Source organism: Aethalodelphis obliquidens, unplaced genomic scaffold, assembly GCF_003676395.1.
Source record: "Aethalodelphis obliquidens isolate GAN/ISIS:26980383/991018 unplaced genomic scaffold, ASM367639v1 scaffold104, whole genome shotgun sequence".
Classification (NCBI taxonomy): Eukaryota; Metazoa; Chordata; class Mammalia; order Artiodactyla; family Delphinidae; genus Aethalodelphis; species Aethalodelphis obliquidens.
The window spans coordinates 1,051,873-1,075,613 of NW_020838048.1; the positions used below are offsets into that span (position 1 = coordinate 1,051,873).

Genomic DNA, 23,741 nt, shown 5'->3' on the forward strand with positions numbered 1-23,741 from the left:
TGTTAAATGAGCTGATTGAGCATGGGCTGGACTTAATGAATGACACGTGCACACGGATTATATTTATCAACAGATTAATTATCTTACAGATCTGCAGGCTCGCTGGATTATAGCAGAGGCAGTATCACAACCAAAAGCTAAAGAATCTTCTTTGCATGTCGTAACAGGGCTGTAGCATGGCAAACTCTCTCTCTCTCCAGAGTTGCTTTTTAATAGCAACACTTTTTAGAGAAGAGAGCAAGCTCCATTCCGTCACTTAATAAAGAGAAGAAATTAGCATGGCCAGCTGGTAAAAAATGAGTAATTCCAACAGACTCACCGAGGGTTTTGCTTTTAAAGCATTTTAATCACTAGTCCTCTCTATTTCCAGTAACGTATCCAATCTCTCTTCAGTTGCTCCTCACATGTTGAGTTTTAAGATGTGAAACACTCCACTTTTACATCTAAGCCCTTTTTATTATTGGAAGATTATGACAGAAGGGAGCAATCCTCCTCGCATCTGTGACACAATTCCACTTAGAGAGCAAAGGTATCCTTCAGAACCGTCCTCATGCTGATGACACTTCCGGGAACCACGTAAGGCAGCAAGCAAGAGCCTATTCGCTTACCTTAAGCAATGCAGGGAGGGACACACTGCAAAGGTAGTCAAAATGATTAAGGAGGAACTCAGCCTCATAAAAATGACATGTTGCAATGCCTAGTTTGAAGTGTTAGTAAGCGGGTACTTGGAGCCAGGTATAAGGTTCTGAAGACGTCCTCAATCTCTTTGCCAAATAATTAATGTTTTTATTTAGTCCAGTCCCACCAAGTGAGCTAAGTTGATGATGCCAGAGAAAAAAAGCTTCCATTTTTGAAGGCAGTAGGAATTCGGAGAATAGCGGGGTCAGCAAACTTTGTGTAAAGGGCCAAACTGCACACGTTCTTGGCTTTGTGTGCCCCAGGATCTCTGCCATTATGGGGAAAGCAGTCATAGTCAAAAAGTAAAAAAAGAGAAAAAAAGGCAGAGCTGTGTTCCAATAATACTTATAAAGGCAGGTGACAGGCTGGATTTAGCTCACAAGCCATAGTTTGCTTACCCCTGGGATGAAACATACATGTCTCTCCAAAACAGACCGAAGATGCCAATCTTTAGATCCAATTGAAAATTATAGTGTTTCTTCATTCCCTGTATCTTTATTTATTTTTATTTCCATTCCCTGTATTTTTAAAACATGCTCAGCACTACCTACGATTCTTGTGTGCATCTTCACAGTGTTCCAACAGCATGTTCCTTAAATCAACCATTGAGATGCACTTCTCAAACTATCTGCATAAGCTTAGATTCAATCAGGAAAATAAAGTCATTCTAAACATCCCAGGAATAAAGAAGTCAATACACGAATTCGGGCTTATATCAGGGTTGGAATATCTGGGAGAGTGGGATCAAGCAAGTCGACTCCAAAATGGAAAAAACAAAAACAAAAAAACAATAAAAGAAGGTCACTACCAAAGAGCAGGGAAGCACGCACTGAATCCATCAGCCCATCACCATAGTGTGGGTGGTTATCAAAAGCACTACAGGAATTTTTCCAGTTTGCAAGAACCTATGAGCAACCTCTCAGCAACTGTGTCAGTCTGCATCACCAAAGCGTCTTGGTTCTCCATCACTCCCTGAAAAGCCACTGTGAGTCTCCTGCCTGCCCAACATCCAGCTGCAATCACCCCTGAACATAATCGCTTCTATTCCTTTCACCCGAAAAAAAAGCTTATGTTACTCCCTTTGGCAAACTCTAACTCAGGACCGTATAGGGAAGGAGACTGGAAGGGATGTCATGCCCACCTGGCTTCTCAAAGATGTAGAAGAGATCTTAGAAGGGGAGGTAGTGATACGTATTGTACTTGATCATGACTAAGTCACCACATTCCAGCCCTTTGTCAATGTGGCATCCATACCGTCTCCCTTTACCCATTTTTAACTTCCAAATAAACAACATAATGCTTCTGTTCTACTTGATGCAACGATTCCCTATCCACCGCAAACTCACTCAAGCTTTCCCCCCAGGCGGAGCCACCAAGTCCTGTTTGTTATTTTATCCATAAATGTTTGATGGCTGTCTTGCAGTTCAGTCACAATAGCTCTTTCCTACTGTGCAATTTAAAAATTGAAATACAGGTTTAACTCAATCCTTGTATTACATAACAAAGAGAAGGATACATTTTATTGATATATACAGATATCCATATCAAAACTGGAAGAAAAATGCCTTAACACAACCCTCATTTCTACAACTGGTCACATGACCGTTGCTAGCTCTTATACCCAGCTTCTTTTATTACTCATGGGGATCACATGAACCCAGAACACTCGAGTGGGATCATCATGCATTCTGAACACCAAGCTGGGACGTGCCACCCACCAGTCATCGTCAGGTGACCTGTGTGCAGTAGTCCAGCCTAGGTCTCTCCAGCTCCCAGGGCCCCAACAGACCCCAAGGTCTCACCCACTCTAGTGACCCACTTTTTGGCAACTGCCTGGCTCAAGCGAGGCAAACAGATCAGGGTTCGGCGTACCAAGGAAAGGAGTGGAGCCCATGTTTTAACCTTTAAATCTGGTTCCTGGTCTTCTCAATGGGTACAAAATTTAGCTTCACCTTCAATTAATATCATCTCCTTCTCTCTTCCTCTCTCTCTAAGATCTAGATTTTAGAGATAAGATCTTCATTCAAATTGCACCTAAAAGGCATGTATTAGCTCCCTGTGATCTAAGCTGGGTAGCTGAGTTGATTATAGACTAGGGTTCGTGGATTTAGATTCTGCATGAACATATCTTGCTTTGTACCAAGGAAGAGCCTATTTCAGGACTTCAAAGTCTAACTCCCCTAGCCAGCCAGTTCTCAAATGTGTGCTTGTGGTCAAGGGCAAGGATATGCATGATGTTTCAGTGCAAGCCCTACCCCCGTCCGTAAGAAGCCAACTGAGAAGCATTCTCCTTAATGACAGGTGTTTTAATGGGCAAAGGATAATGAGGTTTCTTTTTAAAAAGAGGGAAAAAATGGTCAAAATATTATCATCTGAATAATCTTTGCCAATAAAAGCCCCCAAAATATCCACTTAGAATACCAGTTTCCAAACCCTCTCTCAGTGGACTGGAGGACACGGGGAGGGGGAAGGGTAAGCTGGGACGAAGCGAGAGAGGCATGGACATATATACACTACCAAACATAAAATAGCTAGCTAGTGGGAAGCAGCCGCGTAGCACAGGGAGATCAGCTCGGTGCTTTGTGACCACCTGGAGGGGTGGGATGGGGAGGGTGGGAGGGAGGGAGATGCAAGAGGGAGGAGATATGGGGATATATGTATATGTATAACTGATTCACTTTGTTATAAAGCGGAAACTAACACACCACTGTAAAGCAATTATATTCCAATACAGATGTTAAAAAATAAAAATCTTACTGGGGTACTAACCTGCCTACTGAAGAGTTAATTACCCAGGGAATGTCTTTGCGTTTGACTTTCTTTTATTTCATTAGAATTCATATGCTCTGAAGTCACATGTTAATTCACAGATTTTTGCCCAGTGGTAAAGGTAACCTCAAAGGTTGTAGTTTTATTGCCCTGTAGCATGTTAACCAGTTTTGAATCTATCCTAGCAATATTATTCCAACACACTGTTTTTCCCCTCAGAATGTCTATAAATACCAAATTCTTCAAAATGCTCTTCGCATCATCTTAACCCTCTTAGGGTTTCCATTATTAATGAGTTGAGTAAATTCTTGACATGCATTCATTCTCTATTTGTGTGAGACCCCTGTTTTTAGCTCTTTAAAAATTATACTTTGACAATACCTACATCATGAAGTTATTATGAGAATAAAATAATGCAAATAAAGTAATTAAGGCCCTGACATTTTAAGCAGTTAATGAATATTAGCTATTATTGTTAGCTATAATTAAATGCAGTTTGATGCACAGGAAATAAAAAATGTAGCATACTCCTAACTTAACCCAGAGATACCCATGCAGTTAAACAAAAATAAAGAGAATATTCATTTAACATTCAGCTCCACCTTGATTTCCCTTGGGACTTTTGACTCCTCTTGAGTCTAGCCCAGTGAATTCAGCTTTTGAATTAATAGCCATTTTCATGGATGATGCCATACCTTGTAATTACTGGGATCTGTAACTGTTGGGATCTGTAAGGGTATACAGAAGAATCTATCCCATAAAGAAAAAGAACTTCCCCACTTCACATGCCCAATAGTAGATAATACAATTAAAACAAGGATTAAAGTAAAAAATCCTGCTTTGAGAGACCCAATTATTCTTACTCATTTTATTTCCTTCAATTTTAATGGGTTATCCTCTGGATTTTTCCCCCGAAGTTTTTAATAGCTACGTTCTTCCTATCTTCCTTTGTCTGAGTTCAGAAAGAAACGCAAGGACAATAAAGGGAGAAGCATGACCAATTCCTCCAATTTCACTATGATTTTCGTTGCTATTTATACTCAGATAACTTACTCAGATTATAAATCCTCAAAAAGAGAACTCAATTTTAGTTTTTGTTTTTCGGATTTTTTTTTTTGTTTGTTTATCTGTTTTTTGGAACCTGGCATAGGAGTTAAATCAGCTTTGGCTCAAATAAGCTTTGGCTCAGAGGAACCAACTGAATTGAATAATTAAATACATGTTGAAACAACACTTCAAAAGTAATACATAACCTTTCCATACTGATGTCTAGAAAAGAATAAAAATCATCTGTAGAAATAAATACAAGTACTGAGGCACACAATTTCCACGTACGAGCACAGGGGAAGCAAATGGAACTGGGATTTACTCTGCACTGTACACAAAACCACAGAGCCTGGGTCATCAAATACTTTTTAAATAACTTCAAACACTGAAACACAATGCAGAAGCCTACTGCACTCATTTTAAAAAAGCAAACAAAGGAATATAGGGACTTAAATCAAGATTAAACATTCAGCTGTTGTTCAGTTCCAGTGAACCAAAGAAGATCAAGCTGAATGTGAAAGAAAGTGAAGAAGACAAATAACACATGTAGTACTCAAGCGTTCCTTCTCTTTGCGGAGCTTATTCGTGTGTCTAGACACGATCAGATGTTTTATATATAAATATATACACATACACACACACACACACACACCTATGTATACTTCAGATACATAACGTGTGTACGTATGCCTACCTGTTTCATATATATTCATACCAACACACATTTCTTAGCCTTTGAAATGAGCGAATACCACTAAGCAAGTAGAGAAATCAGTTGAGGCGGCCCTCATTCAAGATTACTGTAGTCCCTGGCTACTCAAAGTGCGGTCGCAGGATCAGAAGCGTCAGCATCACCGGGGAGCTTGTTAGACATGCAGAGTCTCAGGCTCCACCCCACATCTCCTGAATCAGAAGCTAGATTTTAACCACGCTGCCTGGTGATTTGTATGTACACATTCAAGTTTGAGAAGCAGTGGCCTAGATCCGTGCTACCCACGACAAGAGCTATTAGCCACCTGTCTATTCACCTGACATGTGATCAGTGAGACTGAGAAACTGCTTTTATTTTAATTATCAAAATGTGAATTTAAAAGCTAATACTTGATTCCATTACTGGAGTACTTCTAAACATGTTGGGAACAACTCAGATATACGAATCTGAAGACAGATCAAGTATTTCTGATGAAAATTTACTATCTGAATTGAGAAAGTGCTCTAAGTGTAAAATACACACCAGATTTCAAAGACGTGGCATGAAAAAATGCCTGCAACATGTCATTGATAATTTTTTAGAACGATTACAGGTTAATATTTCAGATATGCTGAGTTAAATTTAATACATTCTTAAAGTTCACGTGCTTCTCTTTAACTTTCTAAAAATATGACTACTAGAAAATAACGCCTCATGTATTATTTTTACTGGACAGTACTGCTTTAGAGCCACGGTTCTCCAATTATAAAATTACTGGTGCCTGGGCTCCCATCCCAGAGATTCTGGTGAAGTTGGTCTGGGATGAACCTGGGCATTAGGATTTTTCAACTCTCCTTGGTGATTCTACTGAGCCGCCAGGGTTGAGAACCACCGCCGCAGGTTAATACAGATTCATTAATCACAACTGATACATAATGACCTCCTGAAGACCTTACATCGTTTAAGAGCTCCCATCATTCCTCAGCTCAAAGGTGGAACTGGAGAAGTAGTGCGTATTTCTTACCTAGAGGGCAAAAGCACCCCACTGATGTTATCAGGGCTGGAGGCTGGGTGATATTATTCTACTTCAACTCCAGGCAGAATCAAACATACCAAAACAGATGGAAATCGAGGTTTTCTCAGTGTCTCCAGAAACCCGTCCCCAGCAATGTCAGCAATTCGTTCCCATATCCGACGCAGTGGATCTCCAACTTCTGTATGTTTAACAGAATAACCCCTTGCACAGTTTGTTTAAAAGCAGATTGCTGGGCCCGAGCAAGTCCTAGGAACGCTGTGGTAGGATGACAAGCCATCCTGGATCGCCTGGACTGTCCCAGTTTGGGTTTCAGCACCACATCCTGGGAACGGGTCAGTTCTGGGCAAACCAGGCCAGGGGGTCATCCTACCCCGGCGAAGTGCGTGTTTAACGAGCAGCCCAGGTGACCATCCTGGGCGCCAGGTGAGCACAGTTTGAGAACCACGCCTAGAAACACAAGTTCTTTAATACTTTCTAGTGACGTTCCTTCTGAATTAACCAAGCGCCCTAAGAAAGCAGCCACTGAAGTGACACAAATAGTTCAGCAAATAACCGACTGGAGAAATGTTCGAACCTAATTAAACATACCAGTAAATTGTTTAAAACTGTATGCAAGAACAGCTACAAAAAGCATCACCCTGGTAGCCTTGAAAGGAACTATTTCAATGTCAAGAATTCAGCAGATAGGAGCTGGGGAGGCCAAGTAAGTGTGTGGCATGAGGTCATGTCAACCTCGAGTTTGATCACTGCTTCTGTCATTTGCTAGCTGTGTGACTTTGGGGAAGTTCCTTGACCTCTCTGTGCCTCAATATTTTCATCTGTAACGACGAAGTAATTTATCCCAACACTGAAGCTTAGCCATCAGAGTAAAAAATAATGCATTACATCAGACTGATCCCAGTTGAGGGATAGTCTACAACATACCTGACCACTCCTCCTCCAAACTGTCAAGGTCTTGAAAAACAAGGAAAGCCTGAGAAACTGGCACAGCCAAGAGAAGCCCAAGGAGACAGGATGATCTGCTGTAATGTGGCCTCCTGGAAGGGGTCCTGGAATAGAAAAAGGACACTAGGTAAAAACTAACAAAATTCAAATCAAGAATGAAAGTTAATATTAATGTATCAAAATTGGTTTATTGCTTGTACAAATGCACCAGGCTCATGTAAGACGTTAGTCATAGGGTAAACGGTGTGTGCAGTGTATGGGAATTCTCTTTATGGCTTTGCAACTTTTCTGTAGATCTCAAACTACTGTAATTTTAAAAGTTTATTACAAAAAATGCCTAGCATAGTAGTGCCCAGGTCAGAAGTACACAATTAACAATAGTCATTACTATTACTGTGAACTGTAGGTGACGGATGATACCGAAGAAAAGAACAGCATCCTCATTCAACATTTTCATGAGAAACTGGGAGCTTGAAAGCCTTGGAGATGAGGGTTGAGGGAAGAAAAGATGAGAGGGACGACGAAGAGGCCATAAAGACTGTTTATTTCGTCTACAGCCAGTCCCAGGCCTGTAACTTCTGTCACGTGACCCTGGTTTTCTCCCTGACGTTGTTCAGAGTCTGTAATTATTTTCTTCATTCAGTTGTTCTGAGTTCTGAGCCCAACCTCCCTTACCTCTCCACCACGGACTAGAACCAGAATCCTTTTATGTTTTCTTCTCCTAGCCTCCTTGTAGCTCCCCCGCCTCTCAAAAAAATAAAAGCCCGCAGGCAAGGAAACACAAACACCACTCCACTGACCAAGTAACCTCGCTTGGTGGGGAAGCCCTCAACATTTGAGTCCAGAGTTGCTAGGTTACATCTGCAAGTAGAGGTGATTGAGCTTAAACAGAAATACTTTAATATTTGCTTGTAGTATATTGTATCTTGTATTTTTGGGGTTTTTTTGCGGTACGCGGGCCTCTCACTGCTGCGGTCTCTCCCGTTGCGGAGCACAGGCTCCGGACGCGCAGGCTCAGCGGCCATGGCTCACGGGCCCAGCCGCTCCGCGGCATGGGGGATCTTCCCGGACCGGGGCACAAACCCGTGTCCCCTGCATCGGCAGGCGGACTCTCAACCACTCTGCCACCAGGGAAGCCCTACCTCATGTTTTTGATTTAATTTAAGCGTCAGAAAAATTTTGTTGGATAAGCAGGGCAGATGTTTTTACCTCCATTTGAGTGATGTAGAAAATTTTGAAAAGAAAGGAAGCAAGGGGGGGAGGGAGGGAAGAAGGAAGGAGAGAGGGAGAGAAGAAAGACATTTAAAGTGACAACAAGATTCATACACTTAATGTGTGCATCATTGTTTTAATCTACTGGGGCCGCCCTTACAAACCATCACAGACTAGGGGGCTTAAACAACAGAAATTGAGTTTCTTACAGTTGTAGAAGCTGCAAGTCCCAAACCAAGGGGCATCGGGGTTGGTTTCTGATAAAAGCTCTCTTCCTGGCGTGCAGATGACTGCCTTGCTGTGTCCTCACACGGTGGAGAGGGAAGGTTCTGGTGTTTCTTCCTCTTCTTATAAGGACACCAGTCCTATCCAATTAGCACCCCTCTCATATGATCTCACTTAACTTTAATTACCTCCTTAAAAAAAAAAAAAAACCTTCTCCAAATGCAATCACACCTGGGGCTAGGGCTTCAACATATGAATTTGGCAGCGGTGGGGGGGTGGGGAGGTGGAACCCAATTCAGTCCATAGAAGGAGGAGCTAACACTTCGAGAACGGGGAAGAAGTACCAATTAGACTAGAGGTAGCTAACTGTGGCCACGCCCATTCAGCCACATATTGCCCGCAGCTGCAGAGCCGAGTAATTTCCAGACAGAGACTAGGGCTCACAAAGCCCCAAATACTAACTCTCCCGCCCTTTACAGAAAAAGTGTGCCAACTCCTGGGTTAGACCGGTATATGATCGTTCGTCCCACCCACAGATGACTCCACAGGTTGGTATTCTTGCCACTCCACTGGGAGCAGAAGTGACTTCCAGATTCACAGCCCGCAGGGAGGGAGCTCGAGAGAACTCAGACATGGGAACAGAACATTCAGAAAGGTAGCCTTTCCAGGCCACCCCGCCGCAGCGCCTAGGACTTTCCTCTTAGACCTTGCAACTGTGGGTGGATGTCGGCCCTCAGCACAATGGCTTCCGACAACCCTCTCAGCCTTGCAGACCCTTTTTGTCACCCAGGCCCAAATGCCCCGCTGTCTCCAATCACACCCTATCAGTGTTTGCTGCAAGCTATTTTAGGCGCTCAGTTTCTTGCAATTTTACTTTGTTTCAGTTTATGTTTTGCACCGGGGCATGTGTTTTGTATGATTAGGATTTACATAGAAAGCAGATCACTTGAATTAAGGGAGCCTTGCAATAATTATGGAGACCTTAAGGGGTTTCCAGGGATAATTTCAGGACTGTTAGTCCCAAATGCAGTTGTTGGTCCTTTTCGTTATTAGACAGTATGTTCCCTTTTCTTTTCAGCATCCGATATTGAACTCATGGTGCTTTCCTTATTGCATTGATTACAACTCAGGTTCCTTTTGATAGAGGCATTTGCCAATAGAAAACAGTTCCTAGATCCTCTTGGAATTAGTAGAGACATTCCCCAACTTACTTACTCAAGAATCCAGAGCCTTTTCATTAGGCCTATGGTAGAATTTAAGGAAGCAAAACTACAATTGGGATTAATTTTACTGTTGGCTAACTGATCTCATTATTATTTGACTTCTTGATCTCCTGTCCACACAGACAAATTATTTGCATGTAGATTCCTGCTGCTTTAGTCTGTCCAGAATCAATTCCTCTGAGGAACATCCTCTCTCCCATTTCATGTGGTCCTAGGTGGGCTATCAGTAACAACCCTCGGGGCCCCCGCAAATCATATTACCCTGTTCTACCCCTCAACAGAGTCATTGATCCGAAAGAAAGTATGTGACCTGATAGGAGCTAATTACCCAGGATATTAAAGAAGTTGGGAGAGAGACTGTCACACAGATGGACACCGGGCTGAGAGAGGGAGGCAGAGCCCCCAGATCCAGCCCTTCCTGAAGCCTTCCCCACCCCTGGACTTCCTAGGGATGTGAACCAATAAATTCCTTTTTCTGCTTGACTAATTCAAGTTGGGCTTCTCACTCAAATGTCCTCACTGATATAACATGCTTCCAGATAGATTTCTGAGTGTCCTCAGAAATATGCACCAGCAGCTTCCAGCGGGCACCAGGCACTGAACTCTGGGATCCATGGGTCCTCATCTGAGCTGCAATCTTGGAACTCCCGGGCCATCCCTCTGCTAGGTTCAAGGGCTTTAGAAACGGAGAACCTATGGGACATGGGGTGCAACACAGTCCCTTGGATATATTTATGCCTTCTCTTATGCACAAAAGTGCATTCTGGACTTGCTTTCTTACGTTCTACTTCTCCCTGTCCTTTGGCCCTTCTTGGAGTGGAAGCGGGACAAAAATCCTTGTGCTGCTGACACTGATGGTATCAATCTCGGGAAAGAAGAGAAAACCAAGTAAGATCAGTGGACCCCCAACAATGATAATGCTGAATGGAGTGGGATGGCCAAAGTCTGGGGCCAGGTTTGGACCCCAATCCAACCAGTGGTCCCAAGCACTGCAGAGGTAACCGGGAAGGAGAAATAAAACCCACAGCCCACCACCAAGTGGCTGCAGAATTACCCCTTCAGTGAAGACACATGTTTTTCTCCTTTGTTTTCCACAAGATACCTTTCTAAACCCATCTAAACTCTGCCTCACTAGATTCTTTGTCACCTGAAGTGTTAGCTATGACTCAGAGTTTCCTGAGATAAACTCTACAACCTCCCTCCTCCCCCAGGAAAGTTCCTGACTGAGGCCCACCCACACCAGCCAAAACTCTGATCCAAGCGGCTGGGAGATACCTTAATGCCGTTTAAACTATGCACTTACATGTGTTTGCAGGTCCTGATAAATAAGCACCCTCCTTTGTTGTCTCATTTCTTTGCAGTTTAACTTGGCTTCCTCTGTTTCTAACTGATGGGAACTAAAGTCAGTTTTTAAGATGCACAAGGAAGGAAAGCTCTTTGTGTTAAAGGCGGTCCGCCAAGGTGCTAATTCCATCTTTGGTAGGTTTTTCCCAGGACTGTGTTCCTTATCCAGGAATTTCCCTGAGCTTGGTGGTTCGCTAGTCCAAATTCCAGCTTTGAATAAATAAACCAGCTGAAGTGCTCCAATGCCTTAGGGACTAGCAGGGCAGTTTCTGAACTTCCATCGCCCCCCAGTGGCAGTTTCCTAAGTCTTTTTGTTAGTTACTCAAAAAGCTTTAGGTTAAGATTCTTCCCTCCAAAGCTGTTTAAAATTTTTTTTAAAAAAAATTCTCACACTGAAGATTATGAAATGTGTGTGTGGAAGTGTGTTAGTAATGTTGAGTTTATAACCTCTGGGTCACAGGGTCGTAGATTCATGCAATTGACAAGAATCATGCAATTGACAGATCTCACCAATGAGGATGCCCTTTGGAAAAAATTCCTACCTATCATAGCTGTACAGTCCAATATTAAAGTGATTACCCCAAATGCACTTTTGTTTTTAATTTAGAGGATCTAGATCAGGGTTTCCATTTTTCTGGTTCAATGAAATCACTGTCATTGACTATAATTTTTAAACTCATGCTACCCCTTTGTAAACTTTTCCACCATAAAATGTTTTGTAACATTGTCCTAGAAGGTGAGAAATCATTTAAAGCCAAAAAATATGAAGGTTTACAAGCCATGTATATAAAACTTTGTAAAAGCCAACATCAAACCCACACAAATAACTAGAAATTATCACTGTTAGGTTGTCAAAACCTGCAGCAGATTAATACACAAAGTGGCAGAATCAAATGAATGGAAGTTCGTGATTTCAAACTTTAACCAAGTGAAACTCAGAAACAGGTGATAGAGTTGCCCCGAGTCATCATACAGAGATAGTTTAATGATACTGAAGAGTCTCCATGGTCAGTAGGAACTGATGGTGTAACATTGAATTCATCCCCCACCCGTCCGCTCACCTATCATCCCATCCCCTTGTCCATCCTCCCACCCATCCATTTAGACAGGTTTAGGAAGATATCCTGTGGAAAACAAAAGGGAAAAAAAGTGTTTCTTCACTGCAACAATAATTTTGCAGCCTCCTGGTAGCACACTGTGGGCACCTCCATCCATCCGGCTGTACATTACGTATGTGTCAGACATTGTGTGAGGTACCAAGGACAGAAGATGGGTAAGATGTACTACCTGCTTTCATGATTCTCAAAGCGAAAGAAACTTTTAAGATTTTCTCAGTATGGTCTCTATTCTAAGGCTTCATTCTCAGAGCAGATGGAAATAACCAGTACCAAATCGCCAAATCCAGAAAAGACTCTCAGCAGTTAGCATCAAGTGGGCCTAGAGACCTAGTGGGCCTTGGTTGCCAGGGGGTAGAGGTGAGACCTCATTCGGCCACAGCCATTGAATGTTTTCTCTGAAAAACAAAATGTGGGCTACGTGGGATTCCAAAAACACAAACTACTTTGAGGGAGAGAGCAGCTATAACCTATGAAACAGCCAAGGGACACTTTTATAACGTAATAAGATCACAGCCTCACGTTATATAGAGTCAATGCTTTTTTGTGGCTGGTATTATTTCACCTCATTTTCGAGAAAAGGAGGAGGTGGAATTTAGGGAAGCAAGTCCAGACGCAGGAGGCTTACTTTCACCTCAGGAAGGGGAAGGTTCTCGCCTGCCTGCCCACGATGGGGTTATTACTTCAGCTTATTTTTCAGATCCCAGTAAATTCTTTTGGTTCACCACCTGCTAGACCCTGCCTCCACACCCCTTCTCAATTAGAGGCCAGGCTTATAGTCCTTTAGATATAATACTGACCTGGTGCTAACCTCCTACACCCCAAGCGTTCCCGCCACTCCTAAACCCAAAGCGGAAATGTGTGTCCTTCAGCTTTCTGTACTCAGATCTTGACTCCTTTCCGGCCAGAACATTCTCCTCCTCTGACCACCCCTCTCCCCTTACCTTTGGAGGATAAACTTCATCAAATCTCTTTTGCTCAAGTATCCCAAATCCTGGTGGTCTGGGGGCCTCATTATTAGTGTCAAAGTCTATCTTTTCTCTCTTTTTTCCTGTCTAGCATAATATCTTGCACATAGGAGGTGCTCAATAATTTGTTAAAAGGAAGGGAAGGGGCAGTAGTGGGAGAGAAGGACGGAAGGAAGGGGGGAAGGCCAGAAGGAGGGGAGAGAGAGAAGGAGAAGAGAGAACAATAAAGAAAGAAAGGAGAGGTAGAGAAAAGAATTCTCTTACAAGGACCTGCTATCTCCCTAATTAACACCACCCACCAATTAAATGCTCACTTGTCCTTAATGAATGCCCTCAGCACACTTTTGAAGTTTGTTTTCAGTGATGTGACTTTAAACAAACGTAATCTATTGGAGTTAATAGTTCACAGTGATGGTTTTCAGTGTTTTCCTGTGGTACTTTGGGAGCCAGACTGAGCTGTTCTCTGTTAAAATAAAATAACACCCGCCCCCCCCACACACACAATTTTCAGGAAACCTTTAAATGGATAGAACATTCTTAAATTTAGCCCTTTTCCCACCACACAGTTCTCATCTATATTGTCAAGTGTTCGCAGAGAGCAAAGCGTATGAACACAGAACGACAACACAAAATCCAAGGAAGTTCCCAGAAGTGGAAATCTCTTTTAAGTATTTAACCACTAGTATAATATGCAATCAATTGTTTCTAGTTCATGTGATACAATAAAATATATATTTCATGCTGTTTCCCACGGAGTAGTAGCCCATTTTCATTCTAGCAGTCACTTTTTGGTACTAGAATTTCCAGCACCATAGCAGACTCACCTGAGGATAAACATATCACATTGTAGGTGACCTTCAAACCGCATCAGTGCCACACAAGCCTTTCTCACCTCAGGGGGCTCAGTGCTCAGTGCTACAACCCTGCAAAAAGCAATGGAATCAAGTATGAGGCCACTCTGAGCAATTACAAAGGCATTTTAAAAAATAAAGCAAGTATATTATTGTCATTGATAATTATTATTGAAATTATTCAGATAAAGCTAGGGGTTAATTATATTACGATTGTAAACAGTAGAATAGTCATACTCATCTCTTCTACTCCCTAATTATCAAGCTGAATTAATTTGGGGTAACTGAAAACTTTAGACAGATGTTCCTGCTTCCACGTGAGAGAAGAAAGATAATCAATTTTCCTTCAGGAGGAGGTACTTTAAAGTAATGCTTCTGGAACTATCCGTAGTGAAGGACTGGTTGTCTTGTTTTGTTTTTTTAATTTCTAATCAATTGCCCACCAATATTTTCGTAAAAACCAAAACCAAAAAATTACTAATGGAATGAAATAAAAAGCAAATGTACGCCAAATTTCTTTATTCTCAGATTCATGAGAAAGAAAATTACTCTCTTAAACTGCTACAAAAGTTTCTGAATGCTTACTCTCAATCTCTGTATTTCTTTCTACGGACAACACACAGGGTACTCGAAAGTCTTGCCATCCAAAGTGTGCTCCTTGGACCAGAAGCACTGCCATCACCTGGGTGCTTGTGAGAAATACAAAAGCAGATTCTCATGCCCCAGCCAGAGTAAGCGAATCAGAATCTGCATTTTAACAGGATCCCTGAGGGATATATACACCCAGTAAAGTATGAGAAGCAATGGTCTAAACTAGAAAATCAAAAGCAATTGTACAGATACACAGACACACACATATCACTTTCAGACCATAGAATGTTTTAGTATCAGCTCACCACATTTTGTACAATATTTAACAGATTTACCCTTAAGCAAAGTGTAAGCCTTTGTCAGCTAGGCCTGGCCTTCCCACCGCCTGGGGCTCAAGATCTGATTCACTTGAATCTCCAGGTCCTCAGAAGATCCAGTTTCCCTAAGTTATATGGTGCTTCTCAGCAATCTATGCTCCCATGGTCACCTCTGCCTCTGGACTCCTCTTTCTACCTGTGCTGGTTCAGTTCACATTGACTCAGATGAACAAATCAACCCCTCTATCATCTTCTACAGAAGCCCATTCACCAAAGCGTTTGTTGATTTTGTTAAAACTTGGAATAAAAAGAGATAGACGGATATTTCTTGAACACGTTAAAAAAAAACTATATGCCAATCTAAAAAGTTAACCCAATGCTTAATGGATAAATAACACTAGACACATTCCCACAAAAATTAGGAATGTCCACAACCACTTCTATTAGTTAATATTTTGCTGCGAAGTCCTAACTTTTTTGCAATTAGCAGAAAAAAGAAATTACAGGCATTACAGTTAGAAATGAAGAGGTAAAATTATTATTAGTTGAGATTATATGAAAGAATCCCTGGAAAATCCAAGATAAAGAAACAAAAAATAAGACTAACGAAAACACACGAATTCAAAACATTGCAAAACAGAAGTCGAATGTAGTCAACAGCTTTCATAAATGTACCAATAAGTTTGAAGATATAAAAAAGGAAAAGATTTCCCTTACATTGCAAAACCGAAGTTTAAATACCAAGGAATAAACTCAACACTTTAAAATGATTTTAAGAAACACTTTAAAATTGCACTGAGGGACACAAAAGAAGACTTGAACATCTGGAGAGGGCACTGCATATTCATGTATAGGATGACACATTTTTCTAAAGACTTCTAGTTTTCCTATATATATAAATTTAACATAATCCCAGTAAAATTACCATCCAGATTTTCAAAAAAAATACAAAAATAAAAAACTTGACCAGCCAACTCCAAATTTCATTCAGAAATATAAACAAGCAAAAGTATCAAGAAAAATTCTGAAAAAAGAATAATAATGAGAGAAGAATGACTTGCCAGATGGTCCCAGTACTTTAACATGATATTGGTGTGTTGTTCATGGACATAATAATGACTCGGAGTAAAAAGTCCACAAACAGATCTGAGTATACATGGGAATTTCGTGTCTTAATAATGAGATGATATCTCAAATCTCTGTATGTGTGTAGGGGGATATGGGGGGATGGTTTATTGAAAAAATAGTCCTGAGACAATTGAGTAACTGAAAAAAACAGGGGAGGTTAGAGCTGTACTTTATTCCTTACACCAGAATAAATTTCAAATACATCAAGGGTTTAAAGTAAAAAGGCATAGCAGAGCAGCTCCCTCGCTGCGATCTATTGAAAGTCAGCCCTCGACACAAGGGTTTGTAAAAAAAAAAAAAAATAAAATAAAATAAAAATAAAATAAAGTAAAAAGGCAAAATTTTTATAAATTTGAAAAATCGTAGAAGAATTCATTTAGGACTTAAATGAAAGTAATTCTAACGACACCCCAACACCCAGAAACCATATAAGAAAAGACTGTGAAATTAAGGTGCATAAAAATTACTCAAAGCAAAATTCACCACAAACAAAAACAAAAGAAAAATGACTGAGAAAATATTTCTAACTCATTGTTATGGATCGAATTGTGTGCTCCCCCTCCAAATTTGTACGTTGAGGTCCTAACCCAAATACGACTATGTTTGGGGATAGGGTCTTCAGGGAGGTAACGAAAGTTAAATGAAGTCTTAGGGGCGTGGCCCTAATCTGATAGGACTGGTGTCCTCTCAGGAAGAGATACCAGAGAGCTCCCTCTCTCCACATGCATAGAGAAGAGGCCAAGAAAGCAGCTGTCTACAAGCCAGGAAGCCAGAAACCAACGCTGACGGCACCTTGGTCTTGAACCTCTGACCTCGAGAACAAAATAAATTTCTGTTGTTTAAGCCACTCAGTCTGTTTTATTCTGTTATGGCAGCCCAAGCAGACTCACACACTCATACTTCAGAAAAAGAGTTAATTTCCTTACTATGTAAATAGTTCCTACAAAATCAGTAACAAAAAGCAATACAATGTATTGATGAAGGTGTGAGGGAATGGGCTCTCTCATACATTCTGAGAGGGACTGGTACAACCACCTATTGAGGGTAATTTGGAAATGCCTACCAAAGATAAAAGCAACTTCCTCTGGAGCAAGTCATTTTGATTCTAGGTGTTTATTCCACAGATCTGCTCGCATGTGAGAAAAAATGTAAGTATTACAATATTATTCATTGCAGCATTGTTCGTAATGGGAATGCATTAGAAACAATTAAATTTTGTTCACTATTAAGAGACCACTTACATAAATTATATTAATCTATACAATGGGACAGTGTACAACTGTTAAATAAAATCAAACTGGAATGCTTTATGTATCAATATGGAAAACCTCCAAGATATTTTAACTGAAGAAAACAAGGGTGAAAACTCTATGTGAAGTATGCTACCATTTGTGTAAAAAAAAAATGTAGGCAGGGAGAGAACAGATGTTATATTGCATCTAACAGTGTCTGATACACCGGAATAACCCCCAGTTAGCCTTTAAAGGGCAATTCACGGTGATGTTTGTACAACATTGTCAATGTACTTCATGCCACAAAATTGTACACTTAAAAACAGTTAAAATGGTTTTTTAAAAAGTCAATTCAGAGGTCATCTCCTCCAGAGTAAAGGCCATGGCTAAATACATTTTCTTTATCCTCCCACAGTAAGTTTATAGAGTTACGAAATAAATGAAATTATCTGAAGATGTGTCTGTCTCACTACCTAGAGTATTGGTGAGGCAGCAGGGAACATGTCCCACCCATCCCATGGCCTCCGAGACTGGCTCCAGAACCAGCACATGGTAGAAGCTCAGGAAATGTTTTCCCTACAGATTTCAGACTCAAGGCTGCAACGTCAGCTTATTGCTGAGTTTCCAGCCTGCAGGCCTGCCCTGCAAATTTAATACTTGGCACTGCTCACAGTTGTGTGAACCAATTCCTTAAAATAAATTTCTTGATATGTAGCCAGCTAGCTAGATCTCTGGTTGGTTCTGTTTCTTTGGAGAACCCTGATTTGGGGCAAAAGAGCACTCCTCAGATAACCTCATGCGTTAGGCTTCCTACTCACATGGCTGCCTCTGCTTCTGACGTAACATCAAGGAAAGGGCAACTGAAGAGGGGCAGAGTAACATATTTTAGCATTTTTGTTAACAATTTATTTCATACTTTATAATTCACAGTATATTTCTTTGGCTATAAAGCCTTATATTGCCATTGCTGGAGATAGAGACAGACTGACTGAGAGAGAGAGAGAGAGAGAGAGAGAGAAGGAGGGAGAGAGAGAGAGAGAAAGAGAGAGAGAGAAGAAAAATTCAAACCTTTGCTATAATATTCTGATTATATCTTTTAAATATTTGTACCAATAACTCTGTATTTAGAGCCTGTATATCTTTGGTTTTTAATGCATAAGGAGACCAAGCAATAAAATAATATCACAAACATCTGTTCCTAGGATTCAAGAGTTAAAGTATGAATTTTAATATCCCCCACAGCATATTTCTTGGAAAACTGTGTCTGATGTGGTGGTGGTAGAGAATGGTTTGTCAACTTGTCTTTTGCGGCTTTAATTCTTCAATCCCACTTTACAGTGAATCCAAACCACTTAAGAGAGCCTCCCCCTCCTTCTCCTACAGCCACTCATAACTTACCTTCTTGATTTTCCTTCCATTTTTACTTTTCTTCTCTCCAATTTATTAATTCACAATGCTTACGATAACAAACAAAACTGCCAAAGAGGCAGGAATATATTTAGGTGAGCTAATCAGGCATTCCCTTCTGAGTAGGGAAACCCAACTAGTCCGAAGACTCTTTGGTAAGTACAGAATGATAGCAAAGGAGAACAAAAGCCGTGAAGGCTATCACCATTCATCCTTGTGGTCTGACCATCCAACCACACCAGATGACTTACGTTTCTTTATTTGTAACCAGCTCTCACTTCCCTGAGTTTCAGTTCTGTGCTCTGAACTGCTTCTTGGATTTCACTGTCGATAACCATTGTCATCACAACTGCAGTGTTTCCAACAATGAACTCATCTTGCCCCTAAACCCAGACATTTCTCAAAATCAGCAGCCATTTCTTTTACTGCCTCTCTTCTTGCCTTCTTTATCTTAATTTTCTCTTTATACGGCAAGTTGGTAGATTCAGACATAGCCTACCATGTTGTTGTTTCCCCTCAAAAGAAAAATTATGTTGCATGGTCCTTGGCTACGGTTTATACTTAAAAAGTGAAAGGCAAATCCAATACCAGCAGGAAATTTCATTAACATAACCCTATTATTGCTCCATTTCTCTTTAATTTTGGTAATTATTAGCAAACCGGATCCATTACCAATTATTTCCACAGGGGAGAAAGGATGAAATCTCTCACTCCTCTAGGCAAGTCTATCCTGATGTTTCCTGCCTGGGTGGCTGGTAACACGTTGCTCCGCACAGCTCCTCTCCAGAGCAACGTGCGTTTCACCCGTTGTGACCAGTGGTACACTCCTGTCATTCTCAGTCCACCATGTCAAATCTGCTCACCCATAAAGGCCCACTTGTGGTAACAACTGGCCTAATAACTTAATTACAATAACATAATAGTAATAACAACAACAGTTTACTATTAAACACCAGCTTTTCCCCCCATTTCAGCTTCAGAATAACTGGGGTGAAAATAGATAACCAACAAGGACCTACTGTACAGCACAGGGAACTATACTCAATATCTTGTAATAATCTATAAGGGGAAAAAAGTCTGAAAAAGAATACATAGACAGATAGATAGACAGATGAATCACTTTTCTGTACACCTGAAACTAACACAACATTGTAAATCAACTATACTTCAATAAAAAATTTTTTAATTAAAACAAAATAGGGTAAAAAGGAGGAGAATTAAGTTAAATTTTCCCAACGTAGTTACTTAACAACTACACACACACACGTACCTGTACATGTATATCTATGTTATATACTGTCCAAGCTGAGGAGGTAGGAGCCCATGCTCTAGCTGCCAGGTATCAAGGATAGCAAGTTTCTGGCCTTTGGTTTGCCTAGAACAGGGTCTCTCAACCTTGGCACTATTGACATTTGGGCTGGCTAATTCTGTGCTGTGAAAGCTGTCCTGTACATTTCAGGATATTAGCAGCATTCCTGTCCTTGATCCAGTAGATGACAATAGCAATCCCTACCTCCAGTGTGACAGCCAAAAATGGCTCCTGGATGGGATGGGAGTAACAAAATCCCACCCCCACCCCCGCGTGAGAACCACCGCTACACAGGGGAGCAAGCCCCTGCCCCCTATGAAACCTCATACAGGATGGATCCCCAAACAGAGTAAAAGGCTGGGCATCTCCCTGTCAGCATTCATCAGAGGACAAGCTTCAGTTTTCTGAACTGGTCCCATAGCAGGCCTGTCAGTGCCCTCCCAGGCCCACTTGGCACATATCAAGGAGTGTTCAGTCTTAAATAAGTTCAGCTATAAATTAGAGAAACTTCTTCAAACAGTCATGCCCTGTGTACATCTGGAGATATGGAACTAGGGTTCAGATAAGTTGAGAGTGACCCACAATAAAAGGCAGTTATCTATCATCAGTGAATTAAAATTAATTCATTTTTTTAGAGGTTTATGTTAAGAGACCCTGGTCTCATCAAAAAAATAAATAACACACACCCACACACACACACACAAGCTTGGAACTTGCAATAATATATTCTCTGAAGTTATTACAATAGTATTAAAAATATTAAACAGAATGATAACCTCCAGTAATTTAATTTTACTGGCAACAAATCCCTTTGAAGATCAGTGGCATTTACCATATTTCAAAGAGTGAGAGGCAGCCCTGGCCCTTGAGAGAGACATGATACAGACATGGTCCCTCTGCGTACCGATGCGGCGAGTCCTGGTGAACCCATGCAGACCCCGTGGAACACTGAGCTATAAGGACGCCCACTGGCTGTGTCTTAGGAACTTGCCTTCATGCATTCAGACCTTAGCAAAGACTGTGAAGGTCAAGGGCAGCGCTGGCAGGGGGCCAAGTGAAGGTGTCCAGGCATAACTGGAGAGTGGTGAAGACTGAAGTTGAGAAAAGCAAATTCTCCCTGTTGTCGGGTCAGTAACTCTTCTTTTTAAAACCCTCCTATGGCTTCACATCTCACTTAGAAGAAAATGCAACCCCCCCCCGCCGCTCCCAAGAAGCCGAGCACGCTCCAGTCCCCACATCCTCTCCTACGTTCTGCCGTCACTCACCCCGTGCAGGCCCCGCTGGCCTTCCCCTGTTCGTTCCAAGCACAGGAAGCTCTCCTTTGCTGTTCCCATTGTCTGGACCACTCTTTGTCCTGACCTTTACACGGCTGGGTCCTTCTCATGAGTCAGGTCTCAGCTAAAATGTCCCCCCCCTTAGAGAAGGCTTCCTGACGACCACATCTGAGGTTGTATCCAGGGTTCTCAATCTGCACTGTGCACACGGATCTCCTGGGGAGCCTGTTACAATGCAGACTTGGACTCAGCGGTGGGGGGATGGTGCTGAAGTTGTAATTCTGCATTTCTAACAAGCTCCCAGGAGATGCAGATCTGTTGCTTCCTGGACCACACTTGGAGTAGCACCATCACCCTTCAATCTCTGTCACACCACTTGGTTTTTCTTCATGGTGTTTCTCACACTTTGAAATTATTTGTTTGTGTACTGGATTGTTCATTGGTTGCTTGATCTGTTTACTTAGAAGGTAAATTCCCTAAGAGCCAGGGCTTTGTGCAGTGCGTTCACCTGTGTGTTCTCAGCACTTAAGACCTGGCACATCACAGATGCGCCACATGTACTGTTGAATGAATGATATTGTTCAAGATTCATTGACTCTTCTACCCTTTCAGTGCCTGCCTACTGACTGCTTCAGTGACTGACAGTGCTAGCTACTCAAATGCCAGCCCAGGAATTGCTAGCTGCAGGTCCAAGCTGAGATACGAAATTTGTACTAAAATACCAATCTGCTGTCACTAAGCACAACTTTAGTTGAGATGATGTATTTTTCATAGCAAGATTTTCTTGATGAAGGAAGCAGTGCCTTACTTTCCCTCTGGTCCAAGGTCCTCATCTCATGGCAGACTGGTAAGTGTGTGAACTAGACGCACTGGGGTGACACATTGTGAGTAGCACTAAAATAAGGGATAGAAAGCTTTAAAAATGTATTTTCTGATTTCAAATAACCATAGGTAGGTAGCATAAATAATATACTTTTAAATACACGATTACAAAATATTTTTGTCATGTACTGAAATAGAGTATTGTCTCAGAGACAAGGAATTGACCCCCTGTCTTTCCTCCTTAGCTATGCCCTCCCAGGCCACCTGCACTCCATCATAACCAAGAATTTTCCCACTTTTGCCCTGACAGAGTCATTCCCCTGCCACTTACACCACACTCCTGCATGTCCATGCCCACACTCCTCCCCACATGGCCATGCCCCTCCTCTCTGCCTGGCCATACAGAGCTCATCTGGGTCACACTCGTCCTGCCACACCCATTTTCCTTCTTGGCCACACCTATATCCCATGCAAAGCTAGCTATGTCCTCCTGCTGACACCCTACCTTCTGTGTCACATCCTCATTCCCAGGCCACACTCTGTTCCCACACTCTGGCCATGCCACTCCTGAATGGGCCAAACCTTCTGTGCTTCTTCCACGCAGGGGCCTGATCCTGGCAAACCCTGGGGATGGGCTCCAGGGATCTAAGAAATTTTGACAGAGAACAGAGAATGGCAGGAGAGATGGGAATTAACAGTAGAAGAAAAAAAACAATTATGGGAGAGAAGGGAGAATTCTGTGAGAGATAGAATTGTGAAAGATGATCAAGTATTGTGAGAATGGAAAATTGTGGGAGAAAATGGGGAATTGGGGAGAAAAAAGAATTGGAAGAGAAACAGGAAATTATTAGAAAGAACAGAAAACTGTGGGTGAGTTGAATTGTGGGAGACAAGGGTAGTTGTGGGAAAGAAGAGACAATTGTGGGAGAGTTAGAGAATTGTGGGAAAAAGCAGAGGCTTGTGAGAGAAAGGGAAACTCTGGGGGAAAAACAGAGAATTGTGGGATAGATTAGGAATTACGAGAAAAACAGGAAATTGTGGGAGAGAATTAGAGAACTGTTGGAAAGAACAGAGAATTGTGCATGAAAAGGGAATTGTGGAAGGGACAAGGAATTGTAGGAGTGATAGGGAAACTGGGGGGGGGGAACTGGGACATTGTGAGAGAAAAAAGAATTGTGAGAAAGAACAAAACAGACAATTGTGAGCAAGAACAAAAAATTATGGGAGAGAAGAGAGCATTATGGGAGAAGAAAGAATTGTGCACAAGAAAACTGTGAGAGAAACAGAATTGGGAGGAGCAAGGGGAACTGTGAGAGAGAAGAGAATTGAGGAAGAAATGGAGAATTGTGGCAGGAACATGGAATTGTGGGATAGAACAGAAAAGTGTGAGAGAGATCAGGAAGTATGGGAGAAACAGGGAATTGTGGGAGAGAAGGGGGATTGTGGGAGTGACAGAAAAAACAGACAATTGTGAGAACAAAGAAATGTGGAGAGAAGACAGTATTATGGTAGAAAGGGGAATTGTGAAAGTTAATGGGATTCTAGGGGAGAGAATAA

The 23,741-nt window shown here is 41.6% G+C and overlaps 1 protein-coding gene across 4 annotated transcripts in view; it reads right to left on the minus strand.

The window, feature by feature from the left end:
• MID1 (midline 1) overlaps nucleotides 1-23,741 on the minus strand; it is a 668,179-nt gene that overhangs the window by 612,659 nt on the left and 31,779 nt on the right. For 2 of the 4 annotated variants that reach the window (XM_027096545.1, XM_027096544.1), the window contains 2 exons: nucleotides 14,078-14,176; nucleotides 7,146-7,270 (listed from right to left, as the gene is read on the minus strand). The gene's annotated coding sequence lies outside the window, so the exon portion shown is untranslated. Of the gene's footprint in view, nucleotides 1-7,145; nucleotides 7,271-8,587; nucleotides 8,701-14,077; nucleotides 14,183-23,741 lie in introns of those variants that run through there. The other 2 variants (XM_027096543.1, XM_027096546.1) reach the window with 2 other exon arrangements.